Raw genomic sequence first — 23033 nt, 5'->3', positions numbered from 1 at the left:
AAATAGTGCTGCTATGAACACTGGGGTGCAGGTGTCATTTTGAAATAGGGTCCCTTCTGGATATATGCTCAGGAGCAGGATTCCTGGGTCATATGGTAAGTCTATTCCTAGTCTTTTGAGGAATCTCCATACTGTTTTCCACAATGGCTGCACCAAACTGCATTCCCACCAGCAGTGTAGGAGGTTTCCCTTTTCTCCACATCCTCTCCAGCATTTGTCATTTGTGGACATTTGAAAGATGGCCATTCTGACTGGTGTGAGGTGATACCTCATCATAGTTTTGATTTGCATTTCTCTGATAATTAGTGATATTGAACATTTTTTCATGTGCCTACTGGTCATTTGTATTTCTTCCTTGGAGAATTGCTTGTTTAGGTCTTCTGCCCATTTTTGGATTGGGTTGTTTGTTTTTTTCTTATTAAATCATGTGAGCTGCTTATATATTCTGGAGATCAAGCCTTTATCGGTTTCATTTGCAAAGATTTTCTCCCATTCCTTAGGTTGTCTTTTTGTTTTACTTACGGTTTCCTTTGCTGTGCAGAAGCTTGTAATTTTCATTAGGTCCCATTTGTTTATTCTTGCTTTTATTTCTATTGCTTGGGTAGCCTGTTATAGGAGAACATTTTTGAGATGTATGTCAGATAGTGTTTTGCTTATATTTTCTTTTAGGAGGTTTATTGTATCTTGTCTTATGTTTAAGTCTTTGATCCATTTTGAGTTTATTTTTATGTATGGTGTAAGGGAGTGTTCTAGCTTCATGGATTTACATGCTGTCCAGTTTTCCCAAAACCATTTGCTGAAGAGACTGTTGTAATTTTTTTTATTGAGGTATAGTCAGTTTACAAAGTTGCATCAATTTCTGGTGTACAGCACAATGCTTCAGTCATACATGGATATATGTATATTCATTTTCATATTATTTTTCACCATAAGCTACTAAAGATATTGAATGTATTTCCCTGTGCTATACCAGATTTTTTTCTATTATAGGTTATTGCAAGATATTCAATGTTGTTCCCTGTGCTATACAGTAGGTCTTTGTTGTTTATTTCTTTTGTGTATAGTATTGTGTATCTGTTAATCCCAAACTCCTGATTTATCCCTCCCCAAGATGAAGCAGTTCTTACAACAGCTCAGGGCTCTACCTGGTAGGCACAAATCGAGAGTCACATTCCCCTCTGCCCTGCCAGGCTTTCTCATGGCACCAAGAGGAACCACAGGGAGGAAAGACTGGCCAGCCTGACATTGGGCCTGACTTTGATTTGTCCCATGACATTGGTTTTGGAATCAACCTGGGACAAATGGCATGATTTCCTAAAAGCTTAAAAATTAGAAGAAAAAGGCAGAGGGCATAAGTTTTTACTTTTTATCTTTGATTGGCAGAGGAGAACACTTTAGTATTAAGTATTATGCCTATTCACAGTTAAAAATAAAACTGCTCTGGAAGCACAAAAAGTTTTCTTTTCTTTTTTTTTAATTGAAGTATAGTTGATTTACAATTTTGTGTTAGTTTCTGGTGTACAGCATAGTGATTCATTTAGACATATATATATATCCTTTTTCATATTCTTCCTCATTACAGTTTACTACAGATATTGAATATAGTTCCTTGTGCTATATAGTAGGACCTTGTTGTTTATTTATTTTATATATAGTTGTTTGTATCTCTTAATCCCAAACTCCTAATTCCCACTCCTCCTCTTTTGGTAACTGTAAGTTTATTTTCTATGTCTGTGAGAAAAAAAATTTTATTTTCAAAAAGCCACTTATAATTTTTTCAAAATTGGATCATCACACTAGTCTATCTCCCTAATTGTAATGCTTTCCTGGAGTGCTGTTTATGTAGAAAGCAGTTTCTCATATTTTAAAAAATCACATGATTCACCACTTCAAAATTTCTTGGTTTGATCGCCTTAAAACCTTTCTCCTGATTATCAATGAACGTCCTCAGGAGCCTGGGGACCTAGCCTTTTTTCCCTTTCAAGTGGGCTTAGACTCAGCAGGAGCTTACATTTCAGAATATGATTTTAGGGCTTTAAGAACAATTCAGCATCCCAGTTTTGAAATCTGGTGCCAACTTCTAGTCATTGTCCATCTTTTTTCCTTTTCTTCCTCACTCCTCCATCCCCACGCCCTGAACTCTCCCATGACATCAAAGGGAGCCCCGCTTTGAGAGGGCAAAAATTGCACTTATGAGACATTCTGTGTTAGTGTTTAAAATGTAAATTGTGATTCTACTTTATAAGGACCATGTTTCCTTTTCTGTTTTTCTTAGAACTCAACCCATTATGGAATTATAACAAATGGAAAAAATGCTGAGAAGAAATTAGTTAAGTATTGTATTGGAAAATGCTCAGAAAAGACAAAGATTATGATGATTATGGTCCCTGTTTTCTTTAAGGTCATTGTACTGTTTGAGGGGGAAGGTATAGCTCAGTGGTAGAGTGAGTCTTAGCATGCATGAGGTCCTGAGTTCAATGCCCAGGACCTCCATAAAAAAATAAAACAAATAAACCTAATTACTCCCCCCCAAATTTAAAGAAATTAAATACGTGGTAAAATATATTTAAAAAGTCATTGTACTGTTTTAACAGCATTGCTTAGTTTTACTTTTTTTAAAGTATAGAATTTAAATGGAATATAAATTATCAATCAACCCTAAGTCACTGGGCTCCATTTAAGAATTAATGTTACTTTTTACTTCTACAATAAAAAACAGGTCTTATATAGAGAACAAACTAGTGGTTACCAATGAAGAGGGGGGTCAATAGAGAAGTGGGGGAGTGGGATGTACAAACTATTGGGTGTAAGAGAGGCTCAAGGACATATTGTACAACATGGAGAATATAGCCAATATTTTGCAATAACCATAAATGGAAAGTAACTTTTAAAAATTATATAAAAATTTAAAACATTTAAAAAATCCATTGTAAGATAGAATAAAAAAGTAGATCTTAGATTCATCATTAAAAAACAAACATCGAACAGAAATTTAGATACATACATTCTGACTAAATTCATAGACAGATGTTGGAGAAGAAATGAAAACTAGTCACTTCAGATACAAGTGATGGGAAAGGCACTGCATTTTGGACAATGAAGGAGAAGAATCATGGAAGATTTGGAGGGTGTGCATGTGTGGGGGGACAGGGTGGTGGTGACTGAGCCCTTCTCTATTTCTTACCTCTTCCCTATATCTTGGCATGGCAGGGACCGGCATTACGGAGAATCGAGCTCTGGTCCCATTCATGTTCACAACAAGTTACGAATCTCTGGTCAGAAGACTAATGTGCCTCTATAGCCCTCATATTTTTCATCTCTTAAGTAAGAGGTGAATTCCCTGCACATCTGTCGCTTCTTGGATCACCTCTTCACGCTCATCTTTGGAAGTATTACAAAGAAGGTATCTTAGCATTAATTTTGTTCCGTGTTTTTTTGTTGCTGTTCTTGGCCCATTGGTTGGTTTCTCTGGAGACACTTTCTGACTGTTATGCCCACTGTGACAAAGTTGTGAATATCAAATTACAACCTATAGTTAATATTCAGCATTATTAGAATATTTTTAAAACAAAATTCACCAAATACAGAAATTGTGAAGAGAATATATGACATTCCCTTTCATCCTGTAGTTCTTCAACAAAATCTGGTTTTATGGAGTTAAAATTTAAAATGTTCATAATCAGTGATGCCATTGTGTATTGCAGTAATTGCTCTGAGAAGGAGAATTAAAAATTGAGAAGAATTTAAATTTGAATGATCAGTTAATAAAGATAAAAATATACTTCCAGAGTAATAAAGAAATTTATATGAATGCCATCCAGTTTGTAATAGCAGCAGTGCTAAACTCACAGAACCACTTTATAAAGAACTTTTATAGACTGAATAGGCTTATTCTCTGAATTCTGTATTTAAATAATTAAATTTGGTCTGTCTGATCTCATGGAACAAATATATTCTATATTTTCTTTTAAATCTGATGCCTTAGTACTATCAGAAAACTGCCTATATCTTACTAAACTTCTTCTGTGCCTATAAAGAATTTATTGGGGAATAAGTTTAAAATAAAAAAAATTCTATTTAGTTTCTAATCAAAATAAAATAAACATTTGGCTTGTTTATGTCTTTGTAGAAGTAACAAAAAATTGAAAGTAAAAACTCTCTGGTATTAAGACAGGAGACTTGATTTTCTCAGATAATATTTGTCAGTTTTCAAAATTTGGAAAACTCTAAGGGACAGAGGTCTTAGCTGTTCTGCTTACTGATGTGTGACCAGTTTTATATGTGACATATGCTCAATTGATTGTTGACTAGGAACATATTTTCCCACTGAAAATCTTTCTTTATATTCTTTTGTACAATGATGGTAGGTCATTATACACCAAAATTATTTGATTTACATCTTCTGGGCTTTGTGCCTTATTTTGACTATACAAAAACTATTCTTACCAGTTTTTCACTCTCTTGGCCATTTTTCTCCTTTTTCTCAGTGATTAAAGAATATCTCCAAATTGAGCAAAGACTGCTGTTTTGTGTCCTGCCTGCTGTCTGACATACCAGTGGGATGGCACTCCAGGACCTTGCTTCAGACATGTAAGATCCTTTTTCAATAAACCGTTAATGTCTCAAAAAAATAATCTCCAAATTTAGGGCCAGATTAAATGCATCCATTGCTTTCTTTCAGCCTCAAAATGATTTAGATCTATATTTGCTTTTGGGCACTCCTCAAATTGTCGGCTTCAGGCACTAGAGGACTTCTCTCTCTGTGACGTTGAAAAGGTAACACCTGACATAGTAAATTAACTATATGGAAAAAAAATGTAACACTGGCCTTTGTGATTAGGAACTGATAACTAATCAACGTGCAATCCTTGATTATTTGCTAAGCCATTGATAGTCTATGGCTAAAGGGCATTATTGGTCTAACTTAATTATATGTGGTTTTAGATATGTTAGATTTGAAATAATAACTATAGTGACATAGAAATAGAAAGTTTTTTTTGACAGTATAGTTATAAGATGGTTGTTTACATGGAAGGTGTGCAAATTCTTTATCCGAGCGCCGGATTCTCAGTGTTTTGTTTCTGTGGGTATTTAATGGTTTTCTGGTGGTTTTCTGCTTATTGAAACCATCTACTCAAAAGACTTTTGACTAAGAAGGCAGTACTCCCCTTTGTGTGGGTTACACTTCCTAGGTGAGCGACCAAGTTGTCAGAGAATTCAGCTGAACTGCCTGGCTCACAGATGAGATTCGTTTCAGGTCCAAGTTGAGCCTTTTGGCCTCCCTAGTCAGCCTCACAGAGTGTATTTCACACATGCAAATATGCTCATATGGGAATCTTCATGAAACAGCAGCCAGTTTGACTTGAGTAGGCTTACAATTTGAAAATGAATGATGCCAAATTTAACCAGATGGTGAGTATGGAATTACTTGTAGATAAATTTAACTTGATGCCAATGGTTTTACATACAGCCAACAACTAACTAGTTTAAAAATACTCCCCGCAAATAGCATACAGAATTACATCCATTTGACATTAATAATGTGAGATAGAGACATTAAAAATGATCAGTTTTGTGGTCTTTCCTTTCCCCTGTTTAACGCAGAATAATAATGTGTGTACAAATTTAGTCTGTGCTTTTCACCTGCCTCACTTTTCTTCAGGTACTTATTTTTCCACTTAACATGCAAAAAAAAATTATCCTTGTAAAAATTCAACTTACATAAAAGTATACAATAGGTATGAAGTTGCACTTTCCTAAAATGCCCTCCCCTGCCCTCAATACCCACTTCCCTCCTAGAAGGCACCACTGTTAAGACTGTTATATATTCTTCCTGACTTTTCTTCTCTGCATAAATATAAACAATTCTATCCATTTGAATTTCATCTGTGAGATCACATGACACATACCGTTCTGTAATTTAATGTTTTCACTTTGATTTCTCCATATCAGTACATGGAGATCCAGCTCTTTTATTTTTTTATTGACGTGCAATTGATTTACAATGTTAGTTTCAGGTGTACAGCTAAAGTGATTCAGTTATACATATGCATACATACATATTTTCTTGTCAGATTCTTTTCCATTATATGTTATTACAAGAAACTGAATATAGTTCCCTGTTGGCTCATTCTTTTTAAATGTTGCCAAGTAAGTAGACAGTAGAATACTACTCAATTCATCTATTTTTGGTTTTACCCTTTCTCTATTAATAAATCATTTATGTTTTTCCCCAATATTTCAGTTACATAAAAACATTGCTGAGCTTTCTTATACAGGTTTTTTCAAATGCTTCCTTTTTTTTTCCTGATGAATTTCTTTAGCAGACTCATTCTGCATTTTCTGAGTCTTGTATATCTAATGTAAAAGTTGGACTGTGGAATGCTGAGGTGCTACTTTGGACTTTTCTGAAGTTTCACAGCTGAATTCAAGATGAGGAGCTATTACAGATGCTGAATTGTTGAACTCCCCTCTTCACTGAGATGCCTCATGAACTTGCCGGGAGGGGAGAAGATGGTACAGCAGGAAACTCGGAGATCCACCTGTTGACTCATTCACTAAGTAACTCTCATCGTCAAAGTAAACAAACAAAAACCTCCCTCAGCACTGCATTCCTCTATAGTTATGACTTCTCATTGCCGTCAAACTTCGCTGTGGGAGAATCTCTGCTTGTTCTCTCTGACTGCTCACTTCCCATCACTTCCTCCCCCTCACCTGTCTGGGTTTGGCCCCATCACAGCTCCCACCACTGAAACTGCTCCTTTCAAGACCTCTGGTTACCAGATTCTTTGGATGCATTTTAGGCCCTTCATCACTGGGCTCTGGGCACCATTCAGTACTCTTTTTTTTTTTTTTTTTTTAAATTGAGCTATAGTCAGTTATAATGTGTCAGTTTCTGGTGCACAGCACAATGTCCCAGTCATGCATATACATACATATATTTGTTTTCATATTCTTTTTCATTAAAGGTTATTACAAGATACTGAATATAGTTCCCTGTGCTATACAGAAGAATTTTTTAACCTATTTTTATATATAGTGATTAATATTTGCAAATCTCAAACCCCCGTAGCTCTCACCTCCTTGTGTTTCTGTGATGCAATTGTCTCTGTTAGCTCTGTTTCAGAACAAAATAACAGAAAACTCAACCCAAGTTGATTTAAGCGATAAGAAATTCATAGGTCCCATGGTGTGGAAGTCTAGAGGGAGAACAAGGGTAAGGGTTGGCTCCAGCTCCGTATCTCTGGGATTTTCCTGGCTTGGTTTGCTTCCTTCAGTTGGTTTCCTTCTCAGATTGGCAGGGAGATGGGGGACAGCAAGTCTGGACTTCAACATTACTTAGGATGACATTTGGAAGAAGAGAAGGCATTGCTTCAGGAAGTTCTTCTAAGAGAATAATGAAGAATTTGTCTGGAGTCCCATCAAACTTTTCTTTCTTTAAAAAAATATATAGTTTCTAGTTTTATTAAAATATGATTGGCATAGAACATTGTAAAAGTTTAATGTGTACCACATAATGATTTGATATATGTATATGTTGCCAAATGATTACGGCAATAAGTTTAGTTAACACCTGTCACCTAACATAGTTACAAATTGTTTTTTCTTGTGATGAGAAATTTTAACATCTATTCTTTCGGCAACTCTCAAATATAAAGTACAGTATTGTTAACTATAGTCACCATCTTATACGTTACATCCCCAAGGCTTACTTATCTTTAGTAAAAGGAGGAAACTTCATACATATGAAGAGAAGCATGAGTAAGAATGGCTTACTTACCTTATAGTTGGAAATTTCTATCTTTTGACCACCTTCACCCATTTCATCAAACTTTTTTGGAGCCTCATCGGGTTACTTGCCCCTCACGGTCCCCAGCAAAGGGATGGGGTTAATCTTAGACTACTTGGGTCAACCATTGGAACTGGAGACTTTCAGCCTCCCTAGAGGCCCAGAGACTTCATGGGGGAGGAGTTGTGTAAAGAAGGAGAGCAGGAAACTGATACTTGTTCAGAAACTAACAATGTCCATCACAACTACCGCCCCCTGCTTTTTCTTTTTTTTTTTCTTGTTTCAATCTTAGGTTGCTCTTCTGGATTCCCTAATGATTTCCTCTTTCTCTGCCTAGACCTTCAATGTGGACATTTCCCCCGAGTATCACCCTTGCTTTCTTCTCTTCTCACTGCTCATGTTATTCCTGAGACAGTTCATTCACTTTTGAGGCTGTATGTGCTGATAAGTCCCAAATCTACAGCTCCAGTCCATGGAGATCTTCTAAAGTGTAGACTCTTGTGTACAGTCGTGTGTTGGATGTATCTGCTTAGTTATCCCATACGCATCTCAGACTCCACATGTCCCAAACTGAGTTAAGCTACATAGCCCAGAGACCAGCACGTCCTCCTGTATCCCCAGTCTCAGTAAAAGGCTTCATCAAACACCATTCCCTAAGTTCTTGTCCACCCCTTTTACTTCCTGACGTTGAAGCAGTCACAAAGGCATGTTGATCTAGCCACCAAAATTTAACAGGGTCACAGGCTGTGAGAAATCTTTTCTGTATTACCCTTTCTCTCCAATTTGTTTTATGTGACCCTTTGGCATTTTGTGTAAAACTGTAAGAGCACTTCTGTTGTTCACTATCTTCTTGACTGTAGGTACCACGTCTTACTAGTTTTTAATATCCCTGTTTTCAGCAAAGCAGCTTGAACACTGTAGGTGTTCAGGAACTGTTTCATGATTATTGAATGACTTTGGTCTTTTAACTCTTATTGGGCCACTGTTATTTCCAGACATTCTCCCGAGCTCTGACTGTCTGCTGTTCTTCCATGAAAGACTTGGTCTTGCCCTGGAGTGGGTGGAGTTAGTGGGAAGATGCCAGAAGCTGTGTCCTAAGGCTATGAGTGCCAGGTCATGGCCAGTGTAAATAATCTGAAACCATGTCAGAGATCCAAATATGGCTGGATGAATCTAGGAAGCTAAGGTGTGAAGCCAATTGTGTTGGTGTCTGGGTTTCTGAAGAGGCTGGTGGGAAGAAAATCTTGAGTAAATCCCAGGTCCATGAGAGACAGCTATGGCAGATTTTCATGAAGTTTAAGATGCTCAGAGTGTCATAGTCACTGGGATACAAAGATGAATAGAAAATAATCCCTAACCTGATAAGAACTCATAGTGAGGTGGGAAAATAGATCTGTAACAAAAACTTACACCTCAATGTAAGATGTGGTATAGTGAAACATGTTCACCACATAAGGATTTCCGAGGAAGGAGCTAATGCCTATTCTTAGGAGAAATTGTGATGACCTTGAGGAGATCCTTGTTAAGAAAGCTTGCTTTCTCTTTCTTTCTTTTCTTTTTTTCCTTCCTTTCTTCCTTTCTTCTTCTCCTTCCCCTTCTCCTTCTCCTCCTCCTCCCTCCCTCCCTCTCCCTTCCTTCCTTCCTTCTTTCCTTCCTTCCTTCCTTCCTTCCTTTCTTTCCTTCTTTCTCTTTCTTCTTTCTTTTTCTTTCTTTCTTTCTTTCCTTTCCTTCTTTCTTCCTTCCTTCCTTCCTTCCTTCCTTCCTTCCTTCTTTCCTTTCTTCCTTCTTTTCTTCCTTCCTTCCTTTCTTTCTTTCTTTCTTTCTTTCTTTCTTTCTTTCTTTCTTTCTTTCTTTCTTTCTTTCTTTCTTTCTTCCTTTCTTCCTTTCTTCCTTTCTTCCTTTCTTCCTTTCTTCCTTTCTTTCTTCCTTTCTTCCTTCCTTTCTTCCTTTCTTCCTTTCCTTTCCTTTATTCCTAGATAACATCTCAGTTTTGGCATTTAAATCCATAGATGTCCTCAAGACAAACCATTTCCTTTAATACATAGGCAAAAGTTGGTTTGTTCCATTGAATCTACGTGTCACATTCTTTTCCCCAGGGCTCATAGGGACTGTCCCCCTGTGGAAATTTTTTTCAGTAGCTTGATACTCAAGCTATAAATATGAGAGTTTTTTTTTTTTTAAGATAGCTTTTATGCAGAGAAAAGGTTATTTGGAGTTTACTTTTGATATATAAAATTAATATTACATATATTGTAATTTTATCTGTTATACATTTAAATTATTAATATTTGGTTCTTTCTTAAGCTTTTAAGTTTGGCTTCTAAATTTTATTATTCTAATGAAAAGTCTAGCAACTTTTAACATTACTTTTATTGGAATTTAAATAATGTTTGCAAAATAAAAACCCTTAAACTTTTAAAACTACATTTATAAATTTAACACACTTGATTTTCCTATCAAATGCCACAGTTGTATGATTATAATAAATTCTAATAAATTATAAAATTCTCCCTAAGTTCTTACATAACTCTTCTAAACCTATCATGTATAATAGGACATATACGTGATAACCTTAAACACTCTAATATTATGTACAAAGTTAGATTTCAACCAGTCTAAATACCTTATGCAATTAAACATTTTGAATTTACAAGGTTGACGTTTTACTCCAATAGGTCAAATTTTCTTTCACATTACAAATACTTAAACAAGTATGCTCAGATACTTAAATGTAGCAATACTGATTGTAGCCACTAACATTGCTACAACACTATTGTCTAGACTTACAGACCTAGTGGGAGTTTCACCAGTTTATATACACTTGTGTGTATATATGTGTGTGTGGTTCTATGAAATTTTATCTCCATGTGTAAAGTCATGTAGCCACCAGAATCAAAATATAGAACAGTCCATCACTACAGACACTCTCCTGCTGTCTCTTTAGGAAGATTCATCTGTTTGATTCACTTTTGTCCTGCCAGCGCCCTGCATAATGTCAGGAATATGACAGGCACTCAATAAAATATTTGTTAAATATACTGGTACATGACTAAATAGTACTGGGGGAATTTGGCTAATTTGTTTGGATAGTGTATTTTTTTTACTTTTTAAAAATTTTTTATTTTTTATGTTTTTGGATAGAGTATTAATCTGTTTACTGGACTTCAGTTACTAAGAGGATATTTGGGGAGGAAGATATCATCAAAGTCCATCTCATAATGACTGATTTGCAAAAAAAACACAAAAAATCCTTGACTACCAAATCTCATAGAAATGTTGCTTCACTAATTAATCTGAATCTTATAATCAAGCCTTTGCCAATGTGGGCAAAAAAGCTTACAAGTCTTGGAGAGGAGGCTTCACTAGACACTACATATGTACACGTACATATAGCTACATGTTTCCAATGAATGACGTGAAATACGTATAATTACACATTTCTGATAAATTACGTGAAATGTCATTAGGACATCCTCTGGAATCTAGACTAGAGAATGAAGGCGGCCTGACCAGGAGGGTAGGGCTCCAGTGCTGTGAGATCTTGCTTCCTCCTGGTTCCGATTACTAATACTGTCCCAGAGTAAATAGAAACATGAGCCTCCCATTAACTGGGCTTTAGACTGACTACAATACAATTTCCCTTAATGATACTAGGGGAAATTGACTACTCCTGAAAGATATTTGCACATTGTTGGTGTTTCTTGACCTTAAGATATCTTTTTGGAAGCATTTAAAGAACTAAGGAGAGAAATTGCCCTTTAAGCAGACCTTGTGACAGAGGGAGCTGGGAAAATAATTACACCGCATACCAGAACTTACCTTTGCACGGAATAACTACATGACAAATGCTAAAGCAAACATGTTATAAGAACACCATAATATTCATTCGCCTCTTTTCTGATAAGACAGGTTTATGAATTTTTATATCTTCTGAACCTTTGTTTTGCAGGGTTTGTTTAGCCAGTTGCCTCTTACTCATAGTGTGTGGAAACTGAATCACTTCAGAATCCATTTTTCTTGAGTTACTTGAGCTGTAGCATTTAGAGCATTTTGTGTTAGAAACCACAGGTAGGACCTGTTTCTGTCAATGATTTATTTCCATGGATCTGTTCCTTTAATTGATGTGATATTTACTTAAGAAAGTCCTTTCTTTGCTTGCCCTGTCGGCCCTCCCTGAGAGCTTTTGTGAAGTATGTGGCCGTCATGAATAGGCTGGTTCCTTCCCAGACCAGTTGTTCCTCTGAGGTTTATACATCTCTGAATGGATTCTGGGCACCATTTCATAAAGACTCTTCTTGAAGTTCTCTTTTGGGATAAAATCCGTGACTCAGGAAGCTTTAAGCTGTACCTCAATCAGCTCTGTTACCACTGTAGTAATCAGAACAATAACAACAGTCATAAATAATAATTACTAATATGGATGGCTGGATGTGTCCTTGAGCTTACATGGATTTTAAATAAAAGCACCTATAGAAACCTTTGCTAGTTTTATTGATTATAAATTCAGTCTAAATGAAAACAGGGAGATTGCTATGACAACTCAGCTTTAAGCCAAGTCCTGTGCTGGCCCACCCAGCCACATGGCCAGCCTTAAGCCATTCTAGAGGGGCCACTGGATATATAAACTGTGAGTGCAAAGTCCTTTAGCTGGGAGGCTGGTTAAGTCCAGAGTGCCTTAGTGTCCCCACCCCTCTGGGTAACAGAGATTCCAAGGTCTTAAAGAATTTGTGTGCTTTTAGCCTCTTTTTTTTTTTACTTTGAATTTGTTAAAAAATGTATTTTAATTGAAGTATAGTTGATTTACAATGTTGTGTTAGTTTCAGGTGTACAACAAAGTGATTCAGTTATATATATATTTGATTCTCTTCCATTAGGGGTTATTACAAGGTATTGAATATAATTCCCTGTACTATACAGTAGGTCCTTGTTGTTTATCTATTTTATATACTGTAGTGTGTATCTGTTAATCCCAAACTCCTAATTTATCCCTCCCTCCCACACCCCTTTCCCCTTTGATAACCAAGTTTGTTTTCTATGTTTGTGAGTCTATTTCTGGTTTGTAAATAAGTCCATTGGTATTTTTTTTTTTTTAAGATTCCACATGTAAGTGATATAATATGATATTTGTCTCTCTCTGGGTGTGTTTGGTCTTGGTCCCCGTTCCCACTCTGGTAGGAAGACAGGTGTGGAAGTTGCTCTTCAAGTTGAATTCTTCAGCTCCATGGAGCTGGCTGGAGGAGCCCAGGCCCCAAGAGCAGGGCCTGGGGAAGGGAGCTCCTCATTCAGCCCCTCGCTTTTCTTCTTCCACTGCAGCCGGAAGCTGCTCAGTCCTTTTCACTACCTTTTCTCTTTGTGTAAATAGGAAAGTGTTGATACATCTACAAAATCATTTTCCAAGAAGCACCTATGCTGTTTGTCTTAAGCTCACTTAAAAGGAAGAGTGGTTTTATATGGAGTTACCAAGGCCAAGGTCACCAGATCAAAAGAGAGCTAAGAAAGAACACTATCCTCCAAACCTACCAGCCATTCCCTGCCACTGGACCCCACTGGTGTCCAGAGCTGAAGATATAAGCAACTCCAACACAGAGCCCCCGGCTGGTGTCTTCTGGTTGTCCCCAAGAGCTGAAGGGAGTCACTGAATTTCACCTCTGCTTAGAGAAGGCCACAATGCAGGGGAAACCCTGTTCAGCATTCCAGGGAACTTCCAGAGCTGTGGACTGGCGGATGCATGACTTGTTCAATTAGATGTGCTTTCCAGATGGCTGTGCTTCCTTCTGTCCTTATCAACATGAGTATTTGCCCAAAGCTTGCTTTCTGCTTTACCCTTGCCTGCAAGGAGGAAAGCATTATTAATGGAGAAGGTAGACCAATGGCAGAGAATTGCTTATTTTTCTGCGTCATGGAAAATATAGGATGTGCTGGAAACGTGTCCTTTCAACTGGCTTAATCCTTTCAGTGAGGCTCATTTCAATGAGCTCTATTGTGTTCAGTCCTTACTTGAACACGATAAAAATAGAACACTTAGAGGACTATGTCTCTCGAATCAGAGGGAAATGGAGAGTTGGGGTAATTGTCCAGATAATCCAAGCAAAACCAAAATGAAACAAAATAAAAGCCACCACTGTTGAGAGAGAGAGAGAGAAAAGCAGCTTTAGGAGCCTGAACGATCCAGTTTGTTTCCCTACATTGTTCAAATTCGCCAGCTCTGCATCTATATTTACTTTTTCTCCATAGACTGAGCCTCAGTTATGTCAAAGAGGCTTCCCTCCCCCCCAGTATTATCTCAAGTACTACCTTAAAAATGCCTTTGCTTTGAAGTATCCCACTTTGCGCTATTTCCCAGTAAGAGAGAAAGTAAATCTCACAATAGGTTTGTACATGTTTTTATATTAAGACCATAGGCTTGAAAAAATGGATGGCTCTGGAGTTTGGGGAGATTCCTTTTTCATTTGTTTCTGTGAGTTCCCCTTAGCAGGTTGCTGAAGGTTGGAGATGCTTTGTCTACACGCTCCCATGTTTTAAACCTGTTGCTTTATGCTTGGCTAACTGCCTGTCATGTGTGTTGGTTGCCAGCACAACAGCTTGGCTCATTTGGAAAATCAAGAAATCCAATTTCCTCCGAGATAGCAGCTGGTAATATTCCACGGTGTGCTAGTGAGACTCAGGGCGACTTGGAGATGCCGTCTCGGCCAGAGTTCCCCTTAGACTGGCTTCCCGCGTTGGGATGTTACTCGCCTCTCTAATTACTCTTCCTGACCCTCTTATTTTATTGGCACCACCATTCTCATCATCCCTCTCCCATGCACTCAAACCTTTTCATTCATTCATCTGATTTTTCCTTCTACTTCTAACATAACCAGTCACCAAGCCATGTGGATTCTTCTTTCCCCAAAGTTTCCCTAACTCTAACCTTTTATTCTCTTCCCATTTCTGAGTTTGGGTTCCTATTTCCTTATCCCTCCTAATAATCCTCTGCTTTTTTCAGTCTCACCCATTTCTAGTCTGAACAGCCTTCCTTGATGCTCTTCTTAATGGAATTATGTTTCTTTGCACAAAAAATATCTGCCAGAACTCTTTGTCGCCTAAAAGATTCGGCTCAAATTCCCACCCTTGCATTGAAAGCTTTTGGTTCTGATGACTTCTGAGCCTCACGTGAACACTCAGCTCCAGCAAGTTGGGTCTATTGTCCTTCTGCATGAAATGCTTTTCCTCCTCTTGCTCACGCATCAAAATCCTAACCATCTCTCAAGGCTAGACTGGGTGTCCCAATTCTCCCAGGAAGACTTTTCTGACCACCTTGGAAGGAAGTGACCATTTTTGAGCTGGAGTCACAGAATCTTAGGGTTTGAAGGCTCCTTGGAGGATGCTGAGTTCCACTCTTCACCCTGTAACATACCCTTTGACCTTTCCTTGAACATGTCCAAGATGGCAAACACACATGGCAGCTCACTGCAGTTTTTAACAGCTACTATTGATAGAAATTTCTCTTTCTCTCTCTCTTTCTCTTTCTCTGGGATAATTTCTGCCTGCCTGTGCATTACTTGTTTTAGTCTGTGCTTGGGAACAATACAAAAGAAGTAGCATCCTCTTTCTGCATCAAAGTCCCTCACCTATTTGGTGAATGCTATTAGAGCTGTCTTGACTAATTCAAATACAACCCCAATTCTTCAATTATTTCTATATTAGAATGGTTTCTAAGTCATTCTCCACCTTGGCGATTTCATCTAAAAGTGTGCCAGGGTATTAACAATAATCTTAAAATATAGATTCCAGGAAAAATACAGCTTTCCTGATCCATGGTATTCATTTCAGAGAACTCAGTATGTTTGTGCCACTCATTTGGCTCATTACTTACTGTAGCATTCACAGGGATTTTTGGCCGCAGAGGAGGGAGAGTCTGTTCTCTGTGCCTTTGCATTTTTGTTCATCAACTAAGCGATCAGCCCTAGGAAAGCAGTGACTCGGACCCGCACATCTCTAGGTCTTTTAAAGAAGGCCTTGCATCGAGGAGGTGTTCAATAATCTGATTGCGTGAGGAAACTAACTCAAGAGACGAACGTTGCTAAATCTAGTGTTCACTTCTCAGCTCTTAGGTTGTTTTGATCCCTCGTTAGCGTTGACACTATTGCCCACCTTTGTCTTCCTGAAAACTCTTCCTTTGGCTTCCATGACAGTCTACTCTGCAGGTTTTCTCCTGAACTGACTTCTCAGTCTGCTTTGTAATTTCTCTTCAACCCATGCTTTCCTTCAGGGCTCTTTCTATCACCCTTTTCCCTGCTACTTCTCCTTCATCCTCATGGTCCCGTCCCTTCTCTGGTGTCCATCTTCTCTGGCACGGATTACTGTAGTCATCTCCTACAGTCAGATTTTGGAAATTTGGGAATGCTTAAAAATGGTTCAGCTTTGAAGTCTTTTCCTGGGGGTGAAGAGGACAGTGGGAAGAAGAGATTTCAGAGATACTTGGGAGGTAGAATTGAGTGAACCTTATGATTTACTGGATTCTGTGATGAGAACAGGGAAAGGAAGAGTAAAGAGTGATGGATAACTGATGAATAATGCTAACATTCTTGACTCCAGATGGTAGGTGTATGTGGAGAACTTGGGAGGGAGGGTTTTGGGGTACCCCACTGCACACTATAGTCCCCATCAGAACACTCCCACACTGTACTGCAGTCACATGTTTACCTGCATAATCCCTGAAGCAGACATGTGGCCAAGATCTGCTCACTGGATCCCCCTGCCCACAGGGATTGATGGGCTCAGCAATGAGCTTGTGATCCAAACAGAGCCAACCAGATGCAGTGATTCCTTGGCTGAGACTTCTGAGAGATGCACGCTGTTTCCTCACAGGATTTACAAGGAGAGGCCAGGAAAGTGATATTGCTGAGATCATCTTCCCACTACGGGGACACTCAGAATGACACCCATGAGGAGAGTGGAAGTGAAACCAAAAGAAATAACAGAAAACAACAAAAAGGAAACAAACAAACCCTGAGTCGTTTGAACTCTGACTTCAGCCTGATCTGCACCTTGACTTTGCATTATTGAACCAATAAATCCTACTCCCCTGCTCCCTAATGCACACACACACACACACACACACACACACCTTATTTTCAAGTCTATCTGCATTGAGAGCCCTGTTGTAACCTTTTTGTTCACATCTTTGACTTCACAGCAAATAAGAGCTGACATGTACTAAGCACTTACCTTGTGTTACCATGTTAAAGACTTTCCATTCACCATTACTCCCTGAACTCCCTTTATTCATTCCCTGAAACAAAATGAATTATGTGTGGAATCAGAAAGACCTGAGTACGTAAAGCCTTTTTGAAGAGCAGCGCAGTTAAAGGTTTTGGTCCTGGAGTGGGATACAAGGAAATGAAAGGCAGGATTTTAAAGAGAGGAAAAGAAGGGTCTGAGAAAAGTCCCAGAGGTGGGACTGAGGCTGGCGTGTGTGCGCGTGCACGCACAATGAGTGAACCTTGGAATTCTTTCCATTCTCAGAGTTTAGTCTGAGAAGTCTAGTCTGTCCAGAGCTGAGAGTCACATGAAAACAGGAGCGATGAGACTGGATCACATTTTGAATCCTACTTTAAAAAATCTATTGTGATATTGTGGACAATGAAGAGCCCTTAATCCTTCAGGATACGTGGTAGACTCTTGCTTTGGTTCCCCACCCCCTAACCACGCCTCCTGGTATTCATGTCCTTGAGGGTTTCCCTCCACGCTGACTGAGGGGGGGAGCATCTAAGTAGCCTTGGCCGATATGACATTAGCAGGCATCATGTAAGTGGAAGCTTGATAAGCATTCACACATTTGGGTTTCTTCTCCTGGAAGGCTCTTTCTTAGAACCCAGCTGCCACCTGGAAAGAAGCCCAAACCAAAAAAAAAAAAAAAAAAAAAAAAAAAAAAAAAAAGGAAGAAAAGATGCCCAAGTAGCCACAGAGAAAGGTGGGTGGAGGAGATGTCACCTGGCTGACAGACCCCCACTGTGCTCCCCGCTGGCATCCTCCACACCCTGACAGCCATGTGAAATGAGGTCGTTTTGGACATTCCAGCCATCCTAGTGCCCTAATCGTTACAACGAGAAGAACCAGCCAGCCAGCCCTTGGAATGGTGAAAAAGAGTTTTAACTGCTGTTGTTTGGAGCCACTAAATTTGGGATGGTTTGTGATGTAACAATAGATCATTAAAATTGTTGAAGGTGGTCTTCCTGCTTCCCATCCCCGCTCTCTTTCTTCCGGCAAATATGATGGGCTCTGTGGATGACGCAAAGATGAGAAGACAGAGTCGTGATCGCTGTCCTCGGGGGGCGCGACGATCCTTGCCCCGCCGGCTCTACCGCGCACCTGTCAGAGCTTCAGACGTTCATTTCCAGCTGGTGATCAGTATTTCCAAAGCAGAATTCATTTTATTCCCTTTCAAAACTCCCATCTTCCTCCTTTCTTCACTTTGGGCTTGGATGCTGCCCTGTGCCCAGTTGGCCACGTTAGCCGTTGCAGGTTGCTTTAGACCCTCCCCCTTCGCTGTCACTCCCCGTCTTGAAAGAGCTCTTCCTGCTCACTTCCCAGGGCATTGCTGCTAGCCTGCACTGCTGCTGATACTGGCTGCATCGGGGAGGGGAGGGCCTGGGTCCCCGGAGATCCCATACACGGTCTGAGGTCGCTGGGTCGTTGACCTGTGCTAGAGAAGAGGGAGTAGCTAGGCCCCCAGCCAAGGTGGAGAAATTGATCTTCTGAAAGTTTTACTTCCAGAGCCAATGATTGTAGGTTTCTGTCCCCTCCTCCCGACCTCCAGTCTCAGTTGGATGAAGGCTTAGTTGCAGGCAACACAGGGTTGACACTGTCAACCTCACCCCCTTATATAAATATATATACCCCCTTATATAGACATAAGCCTCACCCCCTTATAATTTTAGAAGACGTATCCCAGTATCTTCCTTTGTGCAAAACCAAGACCAATGGCAACACACTTTCCAAAAAGTGTTTTTAAAAAATCCAAAACATATTGACTTAATACAAAGTGGAGTCATTTGCGTTACATGTAGAGTGTGTTGTGTTATGAGCAGAATGAAGTATCCTGGCACTTTTGTAGCCAGGCAATCTGGTTGCACCACCTTCTTCTGAGTACACAATAATGCTATACAAATGAGAAGTCACATCTCATTCTTGGTTTTTCTTTTCCATATTCCAAAGACAGCTCATCTCTCCTGTTCAACCCTGGAAGAGGGGGCAAGAGACCTGGCCCAGAGATGCCTGTTACTCTTCTGTGTGACGTCTCAGTGCACGTTAGAAGGTGTCCTCTCTGGGTGGCAACAGCCCTGTGGGCAGATGACATGCTTTCTTCTGGGTGGACAAAGCATACAGCTTGGCTGAGAGAGCTCAGGCTGGATTTTGGTCACCACTTGCCTCCTTGGCCAGGGGCCTTTTGCACAGTGCACAGGTGCACATGTGTTTTTGTGTCCTTCCTGGGGCTCCAACGCCACTTTGCCATCTGCAAGCCATATGACTTCATGTCTCTGGATGTGGGTTTCCTCCGTGTGGACAGAGCCCTGTGTCTGGAGCTGGGTGCAAGTCTTACCTCCTCTCCTTAGTCACAGCATGACCTTGAAAGCAAGTCCTTGATCTCAGGAAGCCCTCATTTTCTGGTCTGGAAAATGGAAGTGGGTAAATGAGAGAATGTCTGAGAATCTCCCTCCGATGCAAAAAGCTTGGATACTAACATGCTGTGGAAAACTAGGCACACATTAAAACATTCAAATTTCATTATAAGACTTGCTTTTAATAGTCTGCTGCCATCTTCCTCTCTCTTACTGCAACTCATTAGTCGATTTTTCTGCATTTTAGTTTTGCTCTATTTGTCAAATGAAGATAATAAGGAATGCCTTAGAGGGAGTCAGGGAGGATAAACTAATTAATGGTCATAAAGTCCTGGTGGCCGTGTGCCTGCTAAGTGGTTATGATTCTAAACAGAGCCTTGTAGTTCTGTGGCCACTCACTGGCTGAGTGTCAGACAGCATTGTTTATAACATGATTATTTTTTAATGGAAACAGACACACCGAGGCATTGGGAGGAAGAATGATCTCACAGAAGCAATGCTGGCTGGGATGGGGATGAAGGAAGGTAGAGGTTGGGAGGGAGGAATCTGTGAATGGAAGGAATTGCTATCACAGTTGAGATTAGGGCTCTGTGGCTGGTAGGATTAGGTAACGTCAGAAAGGATGATGGCACCGAGATTGGCAGAAGCACGTTTTGGCTCTTATTTGCTGTTGGTGCTCCTGGCTTAGGGTTCCATATCCTCTCTTCTTACTTACCTTGGTTATGTAGAGTGGAGAAGGCAAGAGAGCATCTGTAAGGAGGGCAGAATTCACACCCTTACGGGGTCATCTTGCTATGGCTCTGGAGATCCTAGGCGGCTCATTCAAAACACCAGTATAGTATACTGCTGGCTGATCTAAGTTACATTCTGGGCAGTTGGACACTTCAGAAACTGGAAAACATATTTCAAAACAGAATATAAACATGGGCCATTGTTTAAGTCAGTTTTTTAATTCTTTCTTGAAGCTTTTTCAGTTGAAATGAATTCCTTCATCCTAACATTTCCCGGTTGCTTTTGGTCTGCTGTATATTGGAGGTATTTGTGTAGCAACCATGATAAATTATAAGCACCTTGAGAGCAGAGAACATGTTATTCATCTGTGATCTTCTTATAGTGTCTAGAAAATCCACTTTCAACGTAAAGCATCTTCAATAGCTACTTATTAAACTGAATTGTGTTACACTTATGAAGAAAGAATATGGAGGAATTGAATAATAGGATTTTAGAATTGCAGGATTTTTGGTTTTCTTGGATTTATCACTCAAGTAAATGCTATAATTTCCCCCTCCTTTCATTTAACTTTTTCTCTGGGGCTAGAATTCTCCTTTGCCATAATAACACAAAATTAGTTTATTTGGTAATCTAACCCCATTTGCCTTGGAAAGCAGAGGGCAGTGACCTAGGGGAAAAAATGAGATGGAATTAGTTTTGTTTGGGGCAGAGATGAGTGGGTTGATCTAGGATGGAAAAGGATGGGTAACATGGCAAAGGTGGCAAAGGAGAGTTTCCCTCCCATTCTGAGTGGCCTTTGGGCAGATTCGATTTCAGTCATATAATTGTCACTCAAGTGGGTCACCTTTGCAAGTACCCAGATGTCCTATGGTCACCAAGCAAACACTCATTCTGTCTTATGATGTGGTTGAACTTTGGATCATGATGTATATTGTCAGCAGATCCTTCGCCTATAATTCTTACCACATAATTTGCTAAGGAATATTTACCTTTGAACTCAGTGTATCTAGAAAGCAGAGGTATGAGTTTGTAATTCCATGCTCTTTGTAGGCAAAAGCAAAGTTTACCGATCCTTAAGTCATATGTTTCACCTTAAGTGGGAAAATATACAGAATCAAAGAATTAAAATATTTTAGATCTGCCTTTGCCTGATGAACTGCCTGATTCCTTCTCTTATTTCACAAATGAGACTACTGAGGTTCTGAGAGCTTAAGTGATATGCCCAAGACTGAGATGAGAACCCAGCTTTCTGATTCTGTGTGCTGAATACTACTGCTACTTTTTCCCCCCCCATAATGATATTGTGGCTTGAGTTCATAGAGGTGGTCATTTTTTGTTTGAACTTTTATTTTGATTTATTTAGGGTATCATATACAATTCAACAGATTGCCTTCCATGTGGGCTGATTACCAGGATTTGCTCTCCCATGGCACTGGAGTCTTTATAGTAAGGATGTTAGGTTCCTCTCAGCCCATTCCTAGAGGGTTTAGTTTAACTTAGTATATTTAGAAGCCAACAAAGGATTTATAAGAAATGACTGAATTCTTATATGTAATGCAAACCATTTATTGTTACTATTGTATCAGTAAGGAATGCTTTATGCTGCAAGTATGCTGACTCACAGACTTAAGCAATAAAGATGTTTGATCATGCTTAATAAGTGGCTGAGCAGACGTTCAACAATGTCTTCAAAATCCAAGACTATTTCTAACTTTCTGCTCACCATCCTCTGTATCGTCATGCTAGCTCATTGTCTCAAGATAGCTGCATTGTTTCCAGGCATCACATCTGTATTCTAGGCAGCAGCAAAAGGAATGAGTCAGTACTGGTGATCTTACCTTTTTTTGAATAAAATAAATGTTTTTTAGAAGCTTGTCCAATCCTGAAATGTAGACTTCCTACTTCTCATTGGTCAGAACTGTATCAAATATTAGCTTTTGTCTGAAAAGGGACTGGGAAGAAGTTATAAAGCTTTCTTAGCTCTATAGTGGATGTGTATCGAGTTCTAATTCTACTTCATTATCTGGTCCGTCTTCCCTGATGAAGTCAGAATTAGGTGTCTTTGGTTAGATTCAAAAGAATTTACCAGGTGTGCCAAAGGTGCCCAGTTTAAGGGGCACACAAAATTAAAGGGTCAGTAGACAGGCTGGGATCAAGACATGAGCAAAAATGGGCTATCCAAGTGAGAAAGAGGATCTAAGGGGTTAAAGATTGTGTGCTCTGGAGCCAGACTATCCTAGGTTTAAGTTCTGGCTCTGCCATTTTCTAATTATGTGACTTCACCAAGTTACATAACCTCTCTTTAGCCTCAGTTTCCTCATGAGATTAATGAGAATAATAATAATAATAATACCTTATTCATTTAGGGTGTTGTGAGGAGTTATATTCCTAAGTCCCTGAGCACAGTCTCTGGCTCATAGTAAGTGTTCAATATCACCACCACCACCATCATCATTGTCATTACTACCATCAAAACAGGAGGGGTTTGTAGTATAGACATTAGGAATTGGTGTATAGAATGAAGAACTCCCAGAGCCTGAGGTATGAGAGGAGGTTAAGTGGAAAAGCAAGAGAATGAAATCAGACAATGCACACTCCCTCTAGTGAGGGTGGGCTGCCTCCATTAAAAGGATTCCTGATGCAAGATAGTATGGATGACTCATGCATGGGGGTATATCTCTAGTCTTGTGGCTTAAGCATATCTCCTGGAAGGTGGTGTGCTATAGGGGATTCCAGAGTATGGAGATGGGGTGGTAGAGGGAGAAATGCTGTCAATAGAGCTCCAAGGAGAGTGGGGTGGGAGTCTTCTGGTCATGGGTCTTCTGTCAAGAGTGTGACAAGCCCAAGAGAACCATTCATGATAGAAGCCATAGAGAATTAGCTTCTCCCTTTGATCCTCCTTGCCCTGC

This window comes from Camelus dromedarius, chromosome 13, assembly GCF_036321535.1.
Source record: "Camelus dromedarius isolate mCamDro1 chromosome 13, mCamDro1.pat, whole genome shotgun sequence".
Taxonomy (NCBI): Eukaryota; Metazoa; Chordata; class Mammalia; order Artiodactyla; family Camelidae; genus Camelus; species Camelus dromedarius.
Note: the sequence above shows the minus strand (reverse complement) of the source record.